The following is a 17,099-nucleotide window of genomic DNA, read 5'->3' as shown; positions in this document are numbered from 1 at the left end:
CGAAAAAAACGTGTCGGTCAAACTCGGTAAGAATACTGATGCAAGATTCTGATTTCCTACATGTTCTGCAGGTTGGTGTAATGGTAATTCAATATGCAAAAACTTGGCTCTAATGATGATGGAAATCGACCCCGATACTCAAAAAATCGAATGTGCTCTACTGCAGCATATCCAATACCGCTGATAAATGTGCATGTGTGCACCCTTCATGCCCGTCTACAAATTCTTGACAAGTTGCTTATGCTCCATTTTAGTTACGCTTGGAATATGGAGCTTGCAGAAAGAAGAGAAGAGTGTATACGAGAACTCAAATCTATTCGATCGAGTGTTGGCCTACATGGGGTGTAGTTGAGCTATCAAAGGACAAGAAGGCATCCGAAAGTACACAAGATTGCCCTAAAGAAGTATGTATGGGTGGTAGTAAATCTAGACATTTGCTTTCAAACTATTCAGACTCCCAAAGTTCCAATGAGTTTCAGTTATGGAAAAAGGTGTGTGACATTACCGCCTACAAAGGTAATGAAGCAGCCCTAGGAATTAAGCGTGCTCATGTGTGGCAGTCTACTGATGATATTTTTTGTCTTCTCGAAAAGGAAAAGCTAACAGATGATGAGATATCCACCCTAAAGTTTGTAATCAATAGTTTTACAGCACAAACGGTGGATGCTTGGGGGGAGACACACATAACACATTACATGGTGTGTTGAAAATTTGATATTTTCAATCAAAATACACCTGTATGCGAAACTAAATTTTTTTTTAGCACATTCTTTTTGCACATAGTGCATTTTTTCTCGATACTTATGGTTCACTAAGCATTTGGAGAAGCCAAGGAACGAAGCGCTCACACTATCAAGCAAAAGCAGTGTAATTTAAAAATACACGACATGGAGGTGGAAGGAAAAAGAGCAATGCCCTTCACGAGATGTTCAATTGGTTCTACGGAGTTTTAGCAGGGAGAGAGAGAGAAAGAAGACAAGACAAGGGGTTTTGACCATGTACATGTAAAGTAGGATTGCAATGGTATAAGAAGAAAAAGGTTCTCACTTGACCCAAAGCAAGAAGAAGTCTTTTCTACAAGTTTTTAGGGGTTAATAGAGAATGGGTCAATATGCTTTATAAATCTTGAGGATATGAAAGAAGTGCATGGAAATATGTTTATAATATACAAAAAGACATGAAGAAAAATGGTCTCATAGTAGAGGATAGTGAATGCATTTCATGTTTCATTGAGCAAAGTTTCTCATGTAGATAATATGCTTGTGCTTGAGGTTATAATGGATTCTAGAGTGCAAGATGAAACCCAAGTTGTGGAAGTGTGCTCTATGAAAATGTATGAAGTGATTGAGGCTCTTGAATATCGATGTTAACAAGGGACATGTGGATAGAGACCAAATACAAAACCGCGGCAAAGAAAGTGAGGATAGTGACCTTACCTTTACCATCGGATTGCAAGAAATACTAAAAAAGGTTTTTTTTAGCTAAATCTCAGGGATCCAAAAAGAGCTGGACACAAGTTCACAATGGAATCTCTGAATGAACTCAAGGTTGGTTGTGAGGAGTTTTTAATAGACGAAGAGAATATGTGTTTTAAAAAAATGCTTTCAAGACATGATAAGGCATTTGAGTTTTAGCGACATGAGATATGATGTGTTGATCCTAGTGTTGTTGCACCTATGGTGATCTTTATTATCCCTCATGAACCTTGGAATCTGCATCCAATCATGGTTCCAAAAGTGCATTTTCCAAAGCTAATAGAACTACTCATTTTGAGAAGATTAACATGGGTACTTTAGAGCCTTCTTATGCGCCATACTTAAATAGGTGGTTCAATGTGCCTAGCAAGAATGGGGCTTTGCATTTCATACAAGACATGTAGCCTGTAAACAAGGTTACCATTAGGAATGTGGATACACGACCAATTGTGGATGAATTTACAGAGGCATTTTCAAGAACGTCAATTTACTCAATGGGAGATCTCTATTTAGGGTACAATCAATTTCAATCTGTGTATGTGTATGTGTGTGTGTGTGTGTGTGTGCGTGCGTGTGCGTGTGCGTGTGTGCCCACACCTCTTGGGCCTTCTGTGTTTGCAAAGAGAGAGAGAGAGAGAGAGAGAGAGAGAGAGAGAGAGAGAGAGAGAGAGAGAGAGAGAGAGAGAGAGAGGTTTTGCATGTAGCCAAAGTGTTGGAAAGGGGATGGTGTAGGTGTGTGTTTGATTGTGTTTTTTGCAGAGTGTGTGTGCAATGGATTATGTGCAATCAAGCTGTTGTTATTGGAAAATTGTCTTTTTGTTGGTTTTTATGAGGGGATAGGGATGTTTGGGCTATAGAGAGGTAATAGTGTGCATTTTGGGTGTGCTCCCATTCCCCCTTTCTAGCATGGAGATTCCAAAAGGATTTTGAGATAGCTAGAGGGCAAGTTGGTCTTCATCAAGAAATTCAAGGGTTGATTGAACAAATTGGTAATTTGAATCTTGCTATACAGGGTGTTGAGCTATATACACACCTACTCTAGATATAGCCCCTAAGTCCCCTTTATATAGATGCATCCAGTGTGAGTATTCTGCACACTTTGGGGTTGTAGTCTCTATATCTTGTCTCTCCATTCTTCTCTTCCTTTGTCTTCTCAACATGTATTAGAGCATGGCTACTTTTTTTTTCATAAAAATAGTGCATTTTTAGCCTCCCACAATTTAGTGCAGCTGATGTGTAAGAAAATCTGCAATTCAACAAAAAATAAAATCATCATAACTTTCGAGTCAAAACATCAATTCAATGTGTGAACAATTGTTCTTAAGGCTTTGGGGTGTTCCAAAGATGACCGTCCTGATAGATTCATCAAATTGTGCATTAGTAGTAATTCACAAGTTTGTAGCTATTTTATATATGTTTTGAAGCAAAACAACCAAAAAGTAAGAGTTTTTATGTTTTTGAGTGCATATATATTGAGCTTCTTGTTGATTTTCTTTTCATGCATTATATTCAACTCAATTTTCATATAAGAAATTAAATCAAGAATTACTTCATTGTTGTTTATGTGCATCACATGTAATTTGATGCATGTGCAAGAGTTAGATCATAGTTAAATAACATCACATCTTTCTGTTTTGCTTTATTTGAGTATACATGACTTGATGTATACATCAAATAAAGATTTTATTTCATTGGATTTACTAAGAAGTGCATGATGTTCTTATATAGAGGTTTGCATTCTCGCATCATATTACATAGAGATTTTTTATATAGAATGTTACATTTGAAGAAAGAGGTTTGCATCCATCATATTATATTCTTTATTCATAAGATCAATGATTCAATTCTTCAGTTTTTATATTATTTTATCTTTAAATTAATTTTTGATATCAAAAGACTTTAGCTCTGATCAATATCAAAAGATATGAGTTTGATGTAGATATTGAAGAACTAATAGTTGATTTTTGATGATTTGTTTGGTTGCAATGTCAAAGAGTTACTACTTTGAAATTTCACTTTATCATGGATAGCCGATGGTGAATCATTATTCTTTGATGATTCATATTATTTCTAGACTCTGCAAATGTCAAAGGAGGGGGCGAAACATGATATCCTCAAGGGGGCATGTAATATGTTGACACATCTACCTCACGGACCATGTATGCATGCATCACAAAAGCAATCCAAATGTCTAGTGGCAAGTCTTATAGAATCTGGAGGGATAGGAGCACAAATGGCTTATATAGGTTTGGACTTTGGGATATGTACAAGTCATTTCAAGGGCATTTTGGTCTTTAAAAACCTTGTCAAGAACCTAGGAGATTCATCTAGTGGCTTGTAAATGTATTAGCCTCTCCTAGAGACCTTTCTAATTTTTTTCTCTCTCCTAGCCTAGATAGACAATAGCATCTCTCTAGATTCGTTCTTTTTTTCTAACCTCACAAATTTGTATATGAGATCAAAAGGGTAATTTTAAGTCCTTGGAACATTTGCTAGTCATCGGAATATCCGTTTTGGTGATTGAGAGATCCCTTTTCAAGAGGTCTATGCAAGAAATATACAAATTACAACTTTCAATCAATATAACAATTCATAATATATCAAAGTACAAAAGCAAAAGTATAGGGGAGGGAATTATTACGCCCGACATAGCATGGTGTTTAAGCCATGATGTGAAATGCACCTAGAGATACCTAGCAACTACTGCTACCCATGAATGTGTATGAATGAAAGCGTACTAAAAATTAACCAAGTGGAGGGTGAATATATACGCACAACCATTCCTACAAAACCACTTTAGTACATCACATGGATACAAAAATTTTGAGAGCATAGCCATCCGTACAAAAATCATCCAAGAGCCACACCAACTATCACAACAAGAAACCATAGCCATAAGATAATCGTAGCCTTTAACCATAAACTCATAACCGTCTCTCAAAAGGAACTCCCACACTTCGAGTTTAGTCGTATCACCATATATATATATATATATATATATATATATATATATATATATATATATATATATATATGATTCTTAATACCAATCTTTTATGCATAATGTTTTTTCAACTAGCAAGTAAACATATTCTCAAGTAACCAGTTTAAATGGTTTTAATTACATGCAAGGAACACACCATAACTACACCTCATCCCTCTTCCACATAGAGATAGTTTTGACTTAGATGAATGGAAAACAGTACATAGATGCACATTAGACATACACACATGCTCTCTAAGTTTTTTTGCACAATATAATATCATAACATAACCATAACCATGGTACCAAATTAACCCCATTACTTTGAGTAAGCATATGCCATAATTACTTCCTTCTTATGTACAAAACAAATTTTCCCTACTTTTTGAAGCATGCATAACACACAATAGAGAGTGTATGACCTCATGCCAATGGATTAAGGTCAATCCATAGGACCTAGTAATAATAGAATACTGCACTGCTTTTCGCTAAAAAGCATCAAAAAGTATAAAAAGCAAGGAAAACCAAAAAGTTTCAAAACTAAACAAAATGTCTGTTTGACATAGTAGAAGTTTGGAAACGGCTTCGCTTTCCAGTTTAAAACATTAGAACATTGTGCAACAAGCATCTTATATAAAAAATGATAAGATAAATTTATGCGCATTTGAAAAAATATTAATAAGGAGACCCAAAAATCGAGGATATTATAGTGACACATACATGCCGTCTCATTGTAGAGAAGATGAAGAAGCAAATACCTTAGCAATCACTTAAATGATAGGGCTTACACTTATAACAAGTGACCAAGGCTTTGTATATCCAAATATTTTTGCAAATTCTTATCTTTATTTGACTCATTCTTAAAACTTTCCTCAATCTCTAAAATAAATGAGTTTGTAGTGCGTTTAAAATTTGAAAAAAAGAAGGTAAATTTGGACTCACAAAAAAAGATCCACTAACAATTTTTAGCTCTTAGTAAAAAATTTGAGAGAACGTTGCATTTTGCCTAGAATTACTTGCAAAATTTTAGATCGCCTTTATTTATTGGATGGGAGTAAGGTCTTTAATAAGTTATGCTTTACTGTCCAATTTAACATGTGTGCATCTTCCCTTTTTTTTTATCGTGCATTTGTGTTGAATATATTAAAGTTTCAAATTTTTATTTATGCTTGCAAACATTTGATACAAATTGTCTTTCCCTCCTTAGATAGATCTTTGAGATCCTTGTCGCTTGCATTCAACAACCCAACTTTTTCTTTCGGTGATGCTGCTAGGAGTGACATGAATATGTCTTGAATTCGCGAGCTTGATAGTCTTGTCAGTAGAGAGAGAGAGAGAGAGAGAGAGAGAGAGAGAGAGAGAGAGAGAGAGAGAGAGAGAGAGAGGTCATAATATAGGCTCCAAGTGCTCTGATATAACTTGCAAACGTGGCCTCTTCATTAGAGGACAAAGATTGTTCTTGTCACACTCACTATACCTTACACCTATGATAGGTAGGCATTTGCAAATTGCTCCTGGGGTTCTCCCTCCCCAATGTAAAAGCTTGCCTATCTTTCCAAAATGGATTTCTGTTCCTCCCCTCTTCCATATTGCTTGCCACATTCCACATCCTCCACATTTGGCATCCTCCATATACCTTACACCTATGATAGGTAGGCATTTGTAAAATGCTACTACGGTTCTCCGTCCCCAATGTAAAAACTTGCTATAGAAAGCTTGCCTATCTTTCCAAAATGGATTTCTTTTCCTCCCCTCTTCCATATTGCTTGCCACATTTGGCATCCTCCACAACCTCAAAATCCCTATCGCTCAAATTCAATAGCCCAACTTTTGTCTTCCATGATGCTGATAGGTGTGACAAGGTCTTGAATTTTTGAGCTTGACAGTCTTTCCAATACATGCATGTTGTTCAAGGTTGATGATGCCGGCACCTTCTATCTTGAGGCCAAAATGTCCTACCAAAAATTGATTGCTTTTCCTCACCTCTTGCATTGTTCTTGCTTCACTTGGCAACCCAACAACCTAAAAGTCCCTATTGCTTGCATTCAAAATCCCAAAGATTCTGCCTTCTATGATGTTGATAGGAGTGATAGGAATATGTCTTGAATTCTTGAACTTTACAGTCTTGTCAGTAGAGAGAGAGAGAGAGAGAGAGAGAGTAATATGGGTTCCAAGTGCTCCCATATAACGTGCAAGTGTGGCCTCTTTATTAGAGGACATAGCTGTGTTCTTGCAAAACTCGACATACCTCTTAATGTCTTACACATCTGGTAGGCAAGCATTTGCAAATTTCTATAGGGGATATGCCTCCCCAATGCAAAAGCTTGCCGCATACAAAGATTTTTTGCCTTTCCAAAATGGATTTCTTCATTAGGAAAAGTTTGGACTCAAAAAATGACTTTTTGGCGTTAGAGAGAGAATGCTGTTCGACCAATAGAGTTTGAGTCACCACAACAGTAGCTCCAATTTATTTGATTTTTATCTCAAATTTTGCGTTTTCAAAAAAGAGTTTTTTCTGTTAAAAAGATTTGAATAAGAAGATACGACGTGATTTGTGAAAATTATTCCCCTGCCATGGGCGACTGCCATAACTCACATTCAATGAGGCACACCTTTTGATGAACACTTTTCAGGCTACTACTTCTTGTGTAAACTAGTGAGCCTCTTTTCTTTTATCGTTTTTGTGTAGTGTCACTTCACAGCTAATAGAAGCAGAGTTGGAAGGAAGACGACCACGACGACCATCCGCCTCTGTTAAATATGTGGAACTATTCAACAGCTTTGACTTAGACCATGGTCGATGGATGTCTACCATAGTAACCATTGGTAGTTGGGTTATGCTTCAAACAAGAAGAAGAAAACGGATGTCAAATGAATTCATCAACATCTACAAAGGACGTGTGAAAGATTTTCTCTTGTCTCAAACGGGAAAGACAGTGAAAGAGGTGCTCATTGAGCATGCATATATGCACTCCAAACTACGACTACAACAGTCACCTTTGGGGTTTCCTGCTCATAGACCAAACTGTGTAACTACTATATTACTAAAAAGTCTTTAAAGATCCTTCAAATTATTTTGTTGACTATTTCTTATGACCATTCTCTTATCTTTTATTTTTGCAGATATTTATCCTTATAACAAAGAAGACTGGCAACCAGTTGAGTGCATAATTGGTATTTTTGATGCTTTTCATGCTTTGGTGGGAGAACTTATGTACAAAACTAGTGCGAGAAGAGCTCTCGCAGAGAGGGGAGTTTTCTTTTACGACTACTTTTACAACGCCCCTTGCTCTGTCCATGGATTTGGCACTTTGAAACCTTTTCCTCTTCCCCAACAAGATTCCCCAAAGTGGCCAGTTCCAACTTCAGAAACCTCTGAGTGTTTTAAACTCAAGCTTCATCAAGAAATTTTGAAGTGTTTGCGACCAAACATTGCAAGCAGGCAAGTACGAGTCAGTCTATTTATGCCATTACATGTCTTTATAGATTTCTTCCATGATGAGGAGGTTAGAAAAACAGAAACCATGTTCATCTGCAAATCCCAAACTTTCCTTGATTTTTTGGATGATAATTGGGATGTCAGTGATTCTGAAGGCATTTTGTGCAAAGTTGACAAGCGCTCGGTTGTGTGCAAGTGTATGATAGCATCACATAATTTTATAGTTTCTTTCTACTACATGAGGTGGCATCGAGTGAATGGTCAGTTGGTAGCTATGGATCAAGATTTAAGTAACAATGCTTTTAATCCCTTGATGTCCATCGAGATATGGTTTTCCAATTATTTGCTTACAGTTGTTGTGGTCAGATCAAATGTCACTTTAAGACAGGTTCGAGAGGATCTGTTAAATGGGTCCGATCTCAATTTGCCTTCAAAATTTTTTTTCAAGTGTAACATGTGAAAGGTACTAAGCTACATGTATTACTTTTATACGTTGATGTTTCTATCGTGCTCATGTATCCCAATGTCTTATTGCGTACGTTGCATTGCAGGTACCTCACAGACAAGAAAATACAACTCTTTGTGCACAGATTACCAGCGAGGACAGACTTGAAATAGTGAACTAACTCTACACAATGATTCAAATACTATTCTCAAAGATTACTCGACAAAGGCAGCTCTCTACATTACCAAACACCATTGGATCCTCACTCTCCCATTTTTTTGGAAAGCTGTTCACAACATTTTTTAAACTTTGAACCATAATCAAAACAAAAGTCAAATTTCGATCCACTGTTTGTAATCAATTTGTCAAAAGTACATTTCATAATCTCTTTCTAATCTTGTGCGTGCGGTGATGTGGGGGCTGTTGGTTGAGGTTGAGGAGAGGTGGTGGCTTGGGGGTTTGGGGGCTCTCGAGCTGCTTCATGAGTAGGAGAGGTGTTGGGTGGGGGGTTTGGGGGCTCTGGAGATGCTTCATGAACAGGAGAGGTGCTGGGTGGGGGGTTTGAGGGTTCTGGAGCTGTTTCTTGAGGACGAGAGCTGGTGGGAGCTTGGGTTGGGGAGGCATCTGGGGAGATATTGATATGTGCTTGTGTTGGTGTGGCAGACACGGGGTATCTTGTCGGCGGAGGCCTAGGCGTGGGCCTTGGTGCTGGCGGGATAAAAGCATCACGTGCCTCGTCTGGACGCATGGTCACGCAATTGATCAAGTTTTCAATCATTTTGTTTCTAAACGAAGAAACATCAGCCTTTGAATAATCTGCCAAATTTCTTACCTGCGTTAAGAACATCATGTTTATTAACATAGCTTCTAACTTATTAAGATACAAATCTGTAAACGAGTATCAAATGCTTACACTTCTACGACTTCCATCAAGCATGACCTCTAACAAAATTTCTGCATTGATTAAGACCCTCCATCCACAAGAGTAGGCATCGTCCTGCTTAGGGACTTTGCAACTAATAATCATAAGATTCTCATATATATGCTCTTGTGTTAAAGCTTCAAGATCAGACACAAGCTTTCGAACAGATCTGCGCAAAATACAATTAAATTTCATAAGCGACTTTTAACAAAATTCTATGCGATGTCGAACAAAATACAAAACCTCTTACCTACGTACTTCACCATGAAATCCATGGGATGAATTAGCAAGGTAGCACCGGTTTCGTTCAAGGTGTAAGAGAACAAGACTCCAATGAGCGCTGTTACAAATAAACATAAGAAAAACATATGTCATCACAACAAATTAGAGTTCAAGATAAAATAATTTCACTATTGAAAACATTGCGTACCCTTCATGATAAGCCAGAACAAAAAATTTTGTCGTCTCCATGTTCACTGACTGGAACCAGTCAACTACTTCCACTAAAGATGTATCCTCGACCGTCAAAACGACCGAGAGGTTCGAGTCAAGGACGGCAACATCATCTTGCACATTCCAAGGCAAATTTGAAACTACAAAACTGTAAAGAAATTTGTGTCATACAAAATTGAATATATTAAAATAATTTATTGTGAGAAAAAGAATAGCATGCACCAAAGCAAGCAATTGATGATTGAGTGTGGTGATTTCCCTCGTCCGGTTCTGTAAAATTGCAATCTTGTGCGTCCCCACATAGGAAGGCCAACATGGAAATAGAGAAACAGCAATGACAAATCATCAGCGTTGGCGTCGCTGATGGAATCTGCCATTTGTTCCTCCATCATCTCAAGGCGTAACTGCTCCAATCTTTCACTATCGTCTTCTGTTGTGTCCTGCTCGGTGCTGAGATGGGTGCTGTATCGATGCATTTGTGTAGACACTTCATGAAATTTGACCTTGTCAATAGGTGGTATTCTAAGAATATTTTCGGCCTGAAATATCGACAGGCAGTATTGTTTTGTCATACCTGAACCTGAGAAGGCGAAGTGTGTTGATGTCTCGCGGCATCAATGTTGTCCTATGGGCGTGGGTCGAGAGAATGTAGCTGTCCTGGAAAATCTCCACAAAAAAATCCTCGGCGGCCTCGTGCAAGCACCCCATTGCACTTCGAGACCATCGAAAATTCAGGTTGTGTTGCTCGCAAATCTTGCGAACAACTCTCTGGAATGGCAGTTTAGGTATTGCCAATGAAATGTGCTTTTGGAGCTTACGAAGTTCGAGCAGAACGCTCCTATTATGCTTGTATCTTCTTCTTCACATTGTTGCCCGTAACTGCGGCATGGTCTTGCCCAGAATCACCTGCGATGTTGACAGTTGCACTATAGACGAAGCTATTCTGGCCCTGCGGACCAAACTGGCCAGGATAAACCTTCCTTGCTATTTTCTTTGTGCAGGCCATGACCTGAACGAGGAGAATACGAGGAAATATGGAAATCTGGATGTGGGTAAAAATGCAGAGTGACTAGAGACACTTCGGAAAAAACGATGAGAAAAAAAGGTGGGGGGGGGGGGGTGTTTATATTAGCGGAATAAGTATAATGAGAAGAGGCGGCTGCATTAATCATGACATTGCGAGGTATGACGGGAAGCGTGCGAGCATAATGATTACGTGCCATGTGGCACATCGGGACTCAAGCGATATTGGTGGTGCTGAAATTAGTGGCACTGCCTATTCGTGGTGTGGCACGACGAGGAAAGAAGCGCCCCAACGGGTTGCCCTAGCAACAACGATATGTCGTGGCACAACGCGAGGAGGTGGACCTGAGTACTCTGGATTGGCCGTATCGCGTTATGACGCGACAACAAGCTATCGCACCAAAATGCGATAGCGGTGCTTTTGAGGAGCCGCAGCACCAGTTTCACGTTGTGGCGTGACCGTTCCACGGCGGCTGACACGTGGCGTAATCATCACGGCGACTGCATGATGCACGGGTGGCACGACAAAAAGGCATCGCGATACAACACGAGGAGGCGGACCTGAGTACTCTGGACTGGTCGTATCATGTTATGACGCGACAACAAGCTATTGCACCAAAACGCGATAGCCTTGCTAGTCTGGAGTGGTGGCACCAGTTTCGCATTGAGGCGCGATCGTTCCACGGCGGTTGACACGTGGCGTAATCATCACGGCGGCCCCATGATGCACGTCAATCGATGTCATCAATGTCCTCGGGAGTCCTATAAATATGACTTGCTCCCCCATTTGCCCTTTGTTTGGATGTTGTGCTCTCTCGTCTATCTTCGCTTTTGAATTTCCGTTATGGACCCCTTCAATGTTGAAGCAGAGGAGGAAGTGTCTTGCTCTGAGGATGCCCCCCAAGACAAATTATCTCATTTTCTATACCACATTGGGCTTCAGCAGCACGAGACAGAGATCAGGCCGATGTTCAATCCAGATTTTTCTTTGCATGAGTGGATTGTCTCCGTGCAACATTACCTATCAGGTTTTGAGCAGACCTACCAGTAGCAAACGTCCGGTGGCAGTGTCGAGATACAAGGAGTTCGTTTTGTTCACATGAAGGATATCAATTCGGACTCCTCCAAGAAACACATATTTTCTAGGAGTTGCCTTAAGCTGCCAGTGCACTTGCGGATAACAAACTACAAGTGTACACTTCATAACCGCAAGTGTCCAGTGGCTGAATATTATGCAGGTTTTATTTTATATTTGCATTTGATTTTGGATGAGCATGTTGATGCTGCAGAGGCCTCACTAGAGGATCAGACTGGGGAGGGTCAAGAGCCCAAGTCTCGGGGAAGCCTTGCCTTGCAAGTTTCAGAGGGAGTCCAGCTTCAGGAGGGTGCTTTGCCTACTAGTGTTCTACCTACCATACCTATCGGTGATTTGCAGTATGTCATGCTTAACGACATTATGGATCTTTTTGACCTTCGAGAGGACTATTGCCTTGCCATTGTGGCACAGAATCTCAAAGAGGATGATGCTGTCATTGACCTTGAGCACGGCAAGTATTCTGTTATAGATGCCCATGTAAATGACGATGAGTTTGTTCACCCCGCAAGTGCACTTGTGATGATTTACAATGATGTTGCTAGGTATGAGCGCACGCTTCCAACAGAAAAGGAGTTCATGGAAGTGCAAAAAAAGTTAGGGATTGAAGAAATGGGTAAGGCAAGTACTTCTTCATCATCTTTGGCCTCAACCTCCAATGCGCCCATTGGAGGTCAGGGCGACATCAACCTATGGAATGAGAACTTACTTGAGGAAGATGAAAACCAGAAGGTAATCTTTTTTTATTTGCCTTACCTTTTTGGTTTCTACTTATCTCATTTCATAACTTTAATTTGTTGTAGTTGGTGGTCTATGATGATACCTTCATTCCTCGCCCTTGTGGACGAGGCATGGGAGATTTAGGGAAGAATTCCTCTCTCGGCCAATACTTAAAGAATCTTAAGTATCCGAGTTTTTTGGTCTTCCATTCGTCCTTCTCCAATGACAACGCGGAGCTACCCTTGATGACGTTGAAGACACTTTCAAGATATTTAGGCGGGGCCGTCATTAGGTGGAACACAGATAAAATAATGCTTTTAGAAAAAAAGGCCGCATTATATATGTTTGGCCAAGGGCCAGGAATGTATGGTTTGCGTAGTCGCTATTTTTTGACCCAAGCAGCATATGGTTTGGCATGCGGAATCACTGACCCTGTGCAATTACTAGAGTATGACAAGCATGCTATGTTTCGCAATAAACAACCAATTGCGCATCTGCCTACTGAAGAAATGTCTCTTGTGGCTGTGGAGGTGGAGACACATGTACTGTCGACAAACGAACCTGCAGGACTAGGTTGCAAAAGACCAAGGCAAGAAGAAGACGATAACACACAGCAGGCAAAAAGGCTAGAATATTTTGTAACTTTTTCTGACAAAGATGAAGAATAGAGAAGCTCCAATGTATATTGTCGATGCCAAAAAATAGTACATTTTCTATCAAAACAATGAGTACATTATGTTTCTCACTTTTGTGACTGGTTGTCTTCTCTTGGCACAAAAAATTATATTGTGTTACAATGCACTATCTTTAGGAAGTCTCAAACAACTTGGGTCGGAGTTGTCCAAGTTTTTTCAATGCGTTCTTTTTGAAGTTGCCACTCTGCATGTCGCGATGCCGCAGAAGATGCCTCCCATATTTCCTTCTTACGTCGTTTGCTTGCGAATCTCATTGCTTGGCCGAGTGGTCCAAGAAAAACAAATGTACAAAAACATAAGTTTCTCAATGATTCTGTAGAGTGCATGCATCGTACAAATATGTACTCTGGATAGTGGAATATCCAACACTGGGCAGAAGTTAAGGTCCTGCAAGTGCCTGTCCGGTGCTCTCCTCCAATTTCTTTTTTCAAGACCAATGACTCCTCCCATGCAATACAAACAAGGGCTTTTACTTGTTGCTCCTTTTGAGATGTTGTACATACATTTTAGGGTTTTGAGATCTCCAACCATATGCCACTCTACTGTGTATGAACCCATGCCTAATACATCGAGTGTCTTTTCATTTTTCTGTTCGCTTATGACTTCAGGAATACTTGTTTGATGGAAAACCCAGTTAAGAATATCGAAATTCTTTGCAGGCACCTGAAATGGGAAAACCAAACCAATAATATGAAACATGTCTAACCATTTTTTAAAGCAAAAACTTGTTGATATCAAACCTTGAATATGGCTAATAAGAAAATATTGTTTTGGGATTGCACGCTAAAGTTTCTAGGGTCATCTGAAGCAATGCTTTCATCTAATGCTCTATTCATAAGTGTTATTTTGACACGCTCAACCTTTGTCTCTTTCACTAGCTCGCACTCATCCAGTTTAAGCACAAACTTCAAAACTCCATTAAATTCCTCTTGAGAAACCTCGAACAATTGAACAATATATGTCTGCAAAGCTACTAAATCATAAAATATATTATTGTATTTGTCATAGACCACTTCTTCTGTTGATGGCGATCTGTACATTGCTTCAATGTGAAAAGGAGTACCCAATGTCCGAAGCACTTCCTGGTTGACCTCCAGTCTTGTCTTTTGAATGGAGAAAGGATTTGGCAGCAAGGTGTGCTTGAGATTGAACTTCTTACTTTGTTGCTGCATAGTTCTGTAAATAGAAAATTAAGTAAATGGACTATTTTCAAGTTTTCAAATGCTACACATATCCAATATACCTAAAAATTGCAGACATTTGATTTGACAGGTGAAGACAATTGATTCAAACACCAGACATACCTAAAAATTGCAGAATAACCTTTGTTGGATATTCCGGCTTCATCCAGAATTGACTGAACATCACGTGTTTGGAGTTGATTCTGTTTCAAAAGAGTGTCAAGTTGCTTAGCAACAATCTTACAGTAGCACTTATCATCCAAAAGTCCGACGACATCTTTGCGTTTTAGTATGAGACCATAAGGAATTGAAGAAGTTGGTGTGTTGCTATCAATATTTGACTAAGGATGTAGCAACGATCTAAGCATAAATATGAAAAGTAAGATATAAAACTACAAATGTAAAGATGAATTAAACCTGCTTGAATGATAATCTTACTTGATTGCTTTAACCCTCTTCTTCAAACCCCCAGAACCAACCTTCAGCTGTTCAATGTCTCGTAAGCGTCGTTCTCTTAACCGAGGACCCAAGACAGTATTTTTTTCTATGAGATCCTGCGTGAGCTGCGTGATGCTTTCGTCCTTGCCTTTCAGTTGCTGAGCGCACTCTGTCACAGTTTGCTTCAAGCAAAAGTTTTCTTTGTGTGCAAGGTCTCTCTCAAGCTTAAGAATATCACTTCTGGCCGCCAAATGCTTTGTGTAGCCATATAAACCAGAATAACCGTCTCCTACATAGTTCAGCAATGACGTTATGTTTCTGAACGGTGGAGTTGAGTTGGTGATAGGATGCTCAGGATAGATCATGCCATCCACCCAAAGATCGACGCTTTTTTTACCTTGAAATCTGACGTTCTCTTTTGAAGCTTTGGAAAGAATGCCTCGCTTATTCTTCTTGTGGAGGGGCTCGTATTCTTTGGACAGTTCGATATACATATGATACACATCATTTTGATTCCTCTTCTGAGTTCTGTGTGAAAATGATAATGACATTGAGATGACTTGGTGAATGAGAAAGCTCAAAACAGAGGAGAGCGCAAGAGTGGAGCAAATGGAAGAGAGCTCAAGGAAAGAGACTGCGCGCAGGCGGAAAGCAAGAGAGACGCGAAACTGAGGAGAAGAATAACATTCAATGCACAACACCATTTTAGATGAAATGGGAAAATCCCACAACTTTGGGACTAATTTCAACGCCTATGGATTCCTATTTCCCATTAAATTTGGAAAAATTTCATTTAATTTGGGAATGTGACAAAGAGATAGATTCTCAAGAAAATGGTGGTGTTGAGAAACACCTTTTAAATTTTTTATTTTTATGTGGGTGTTTCAAAACACTTCATAAAAGAGATAGATTCTCAAGAAAAGGTGGTGTTGGGAAACACCTTTTAAAATTTTTATCTTTATGTGGGTGTTTCAAAACACTTCATAAAAGAGATAGATTCCCAAGAAAATGGTGGTATTGAGAAACACCTTTTAGAATTTTTATTTTTATGTGGGTGTTTAAAAATACTTCATAAAATCATACATTAGCTGGGGAAATAAAACAATGATCGAGATATGAAATGCTATTCAATTTCTCCTATTAAGCTAGCCTGTGCCTTCTCCATGACATTTGATGGGATCTTGATTGTTTCCACAATTCTTCCACCCCTTGGAGTCCATGACCATACAATTGTATCAACACACTCCCAGCGCTTTGGGTCAGCAAGATTGCAGCACCAACTCTTTTTCCAACAATCCTCATACTGTTCTTGGATTGTGGGATTTCGCTTTCGATGTTTTGGTGCCCAATACTGAATCATAACTTTCTTGTAGTTAGGAGATGATTTGTCTACATCAACGTTTGACTCTGCCACTCCTAGCCATATCGGATATTCAGGATTTGCGGGTCTCATAAGAACAAGATCCCTTTTTCTTACATCAATTTGAGGCCTAAAGGCCTCTTGTGGCCTTGCACTTTGAGGACCAACATAGTGATCATTCAATTCTTCATATCCTTGAAACTCATCTCTGTCTTCCTCTATCTCTTGCATTCTATGACTCCCTATAGTCTTTGGCCAAAATGTTGTATATTCACCAATGTGTTTATTGGTTGGTTGTTCAAGCTCATTGATTATGTTTTTCCAATAAGTGATAATAGGCTCCATGTATTTTGTGGAGTCATGGTCCTTTCCCTTTAATAGAGAACATCTTTTCCAAAATTCAAGATATGACTTAATCCTTGAATAACAAGCGGACTATCTCTCACATAGTCTACTATAGGTACCACACCTGGACAGCCTGTTGGTAATTTTGGTTTTCCCTAGTCATCTTTTTTCCACGACTCAATTCCCGACTCCTTTGGCATCCAATCGAGTGATTTGGGATGAATTTTGTACTGCATTACTAGGACTTCACCTTGCATATAGAAACGAAATTGAAGTGGCTTAGATTGTCCGACTAGAGCATCTTGTCCATCACACATGTACCCTTGCACAAAGGATTTAAAGTCGGGAACTTGTGTCATCAAAAATGGTGCTGGAGCTAAGCTTTCACATTTTTGAAAATGTTCCATCAGATGTGGAAAAGTGAATGTCATTCCTGTTCGCGATATTTCTGAGAACCTACTAAACATTGCATCTATGTCCTCATGTGTATGACCCACCATTAAGAATCCCAAATGCACGGTTTTGAA

Source organism: Adiantum capillus-veneris, chromosome 4 (genome assembly GCF_014529385.1).
Source record: "Adiantum capillus-veneris isolate H3 chromosome 4, ASM1452938v2, whole genome shotgun sequence".
NCBI lineage: Eukaryota > Viridiplantae > Streptophyta > Polypodiopsida > Polypodiales > Pteridaceae > Adiantum > Adiantum capillus-veneris.
This window is presented reverse-complemented; position numbering follows the sequence as displayed.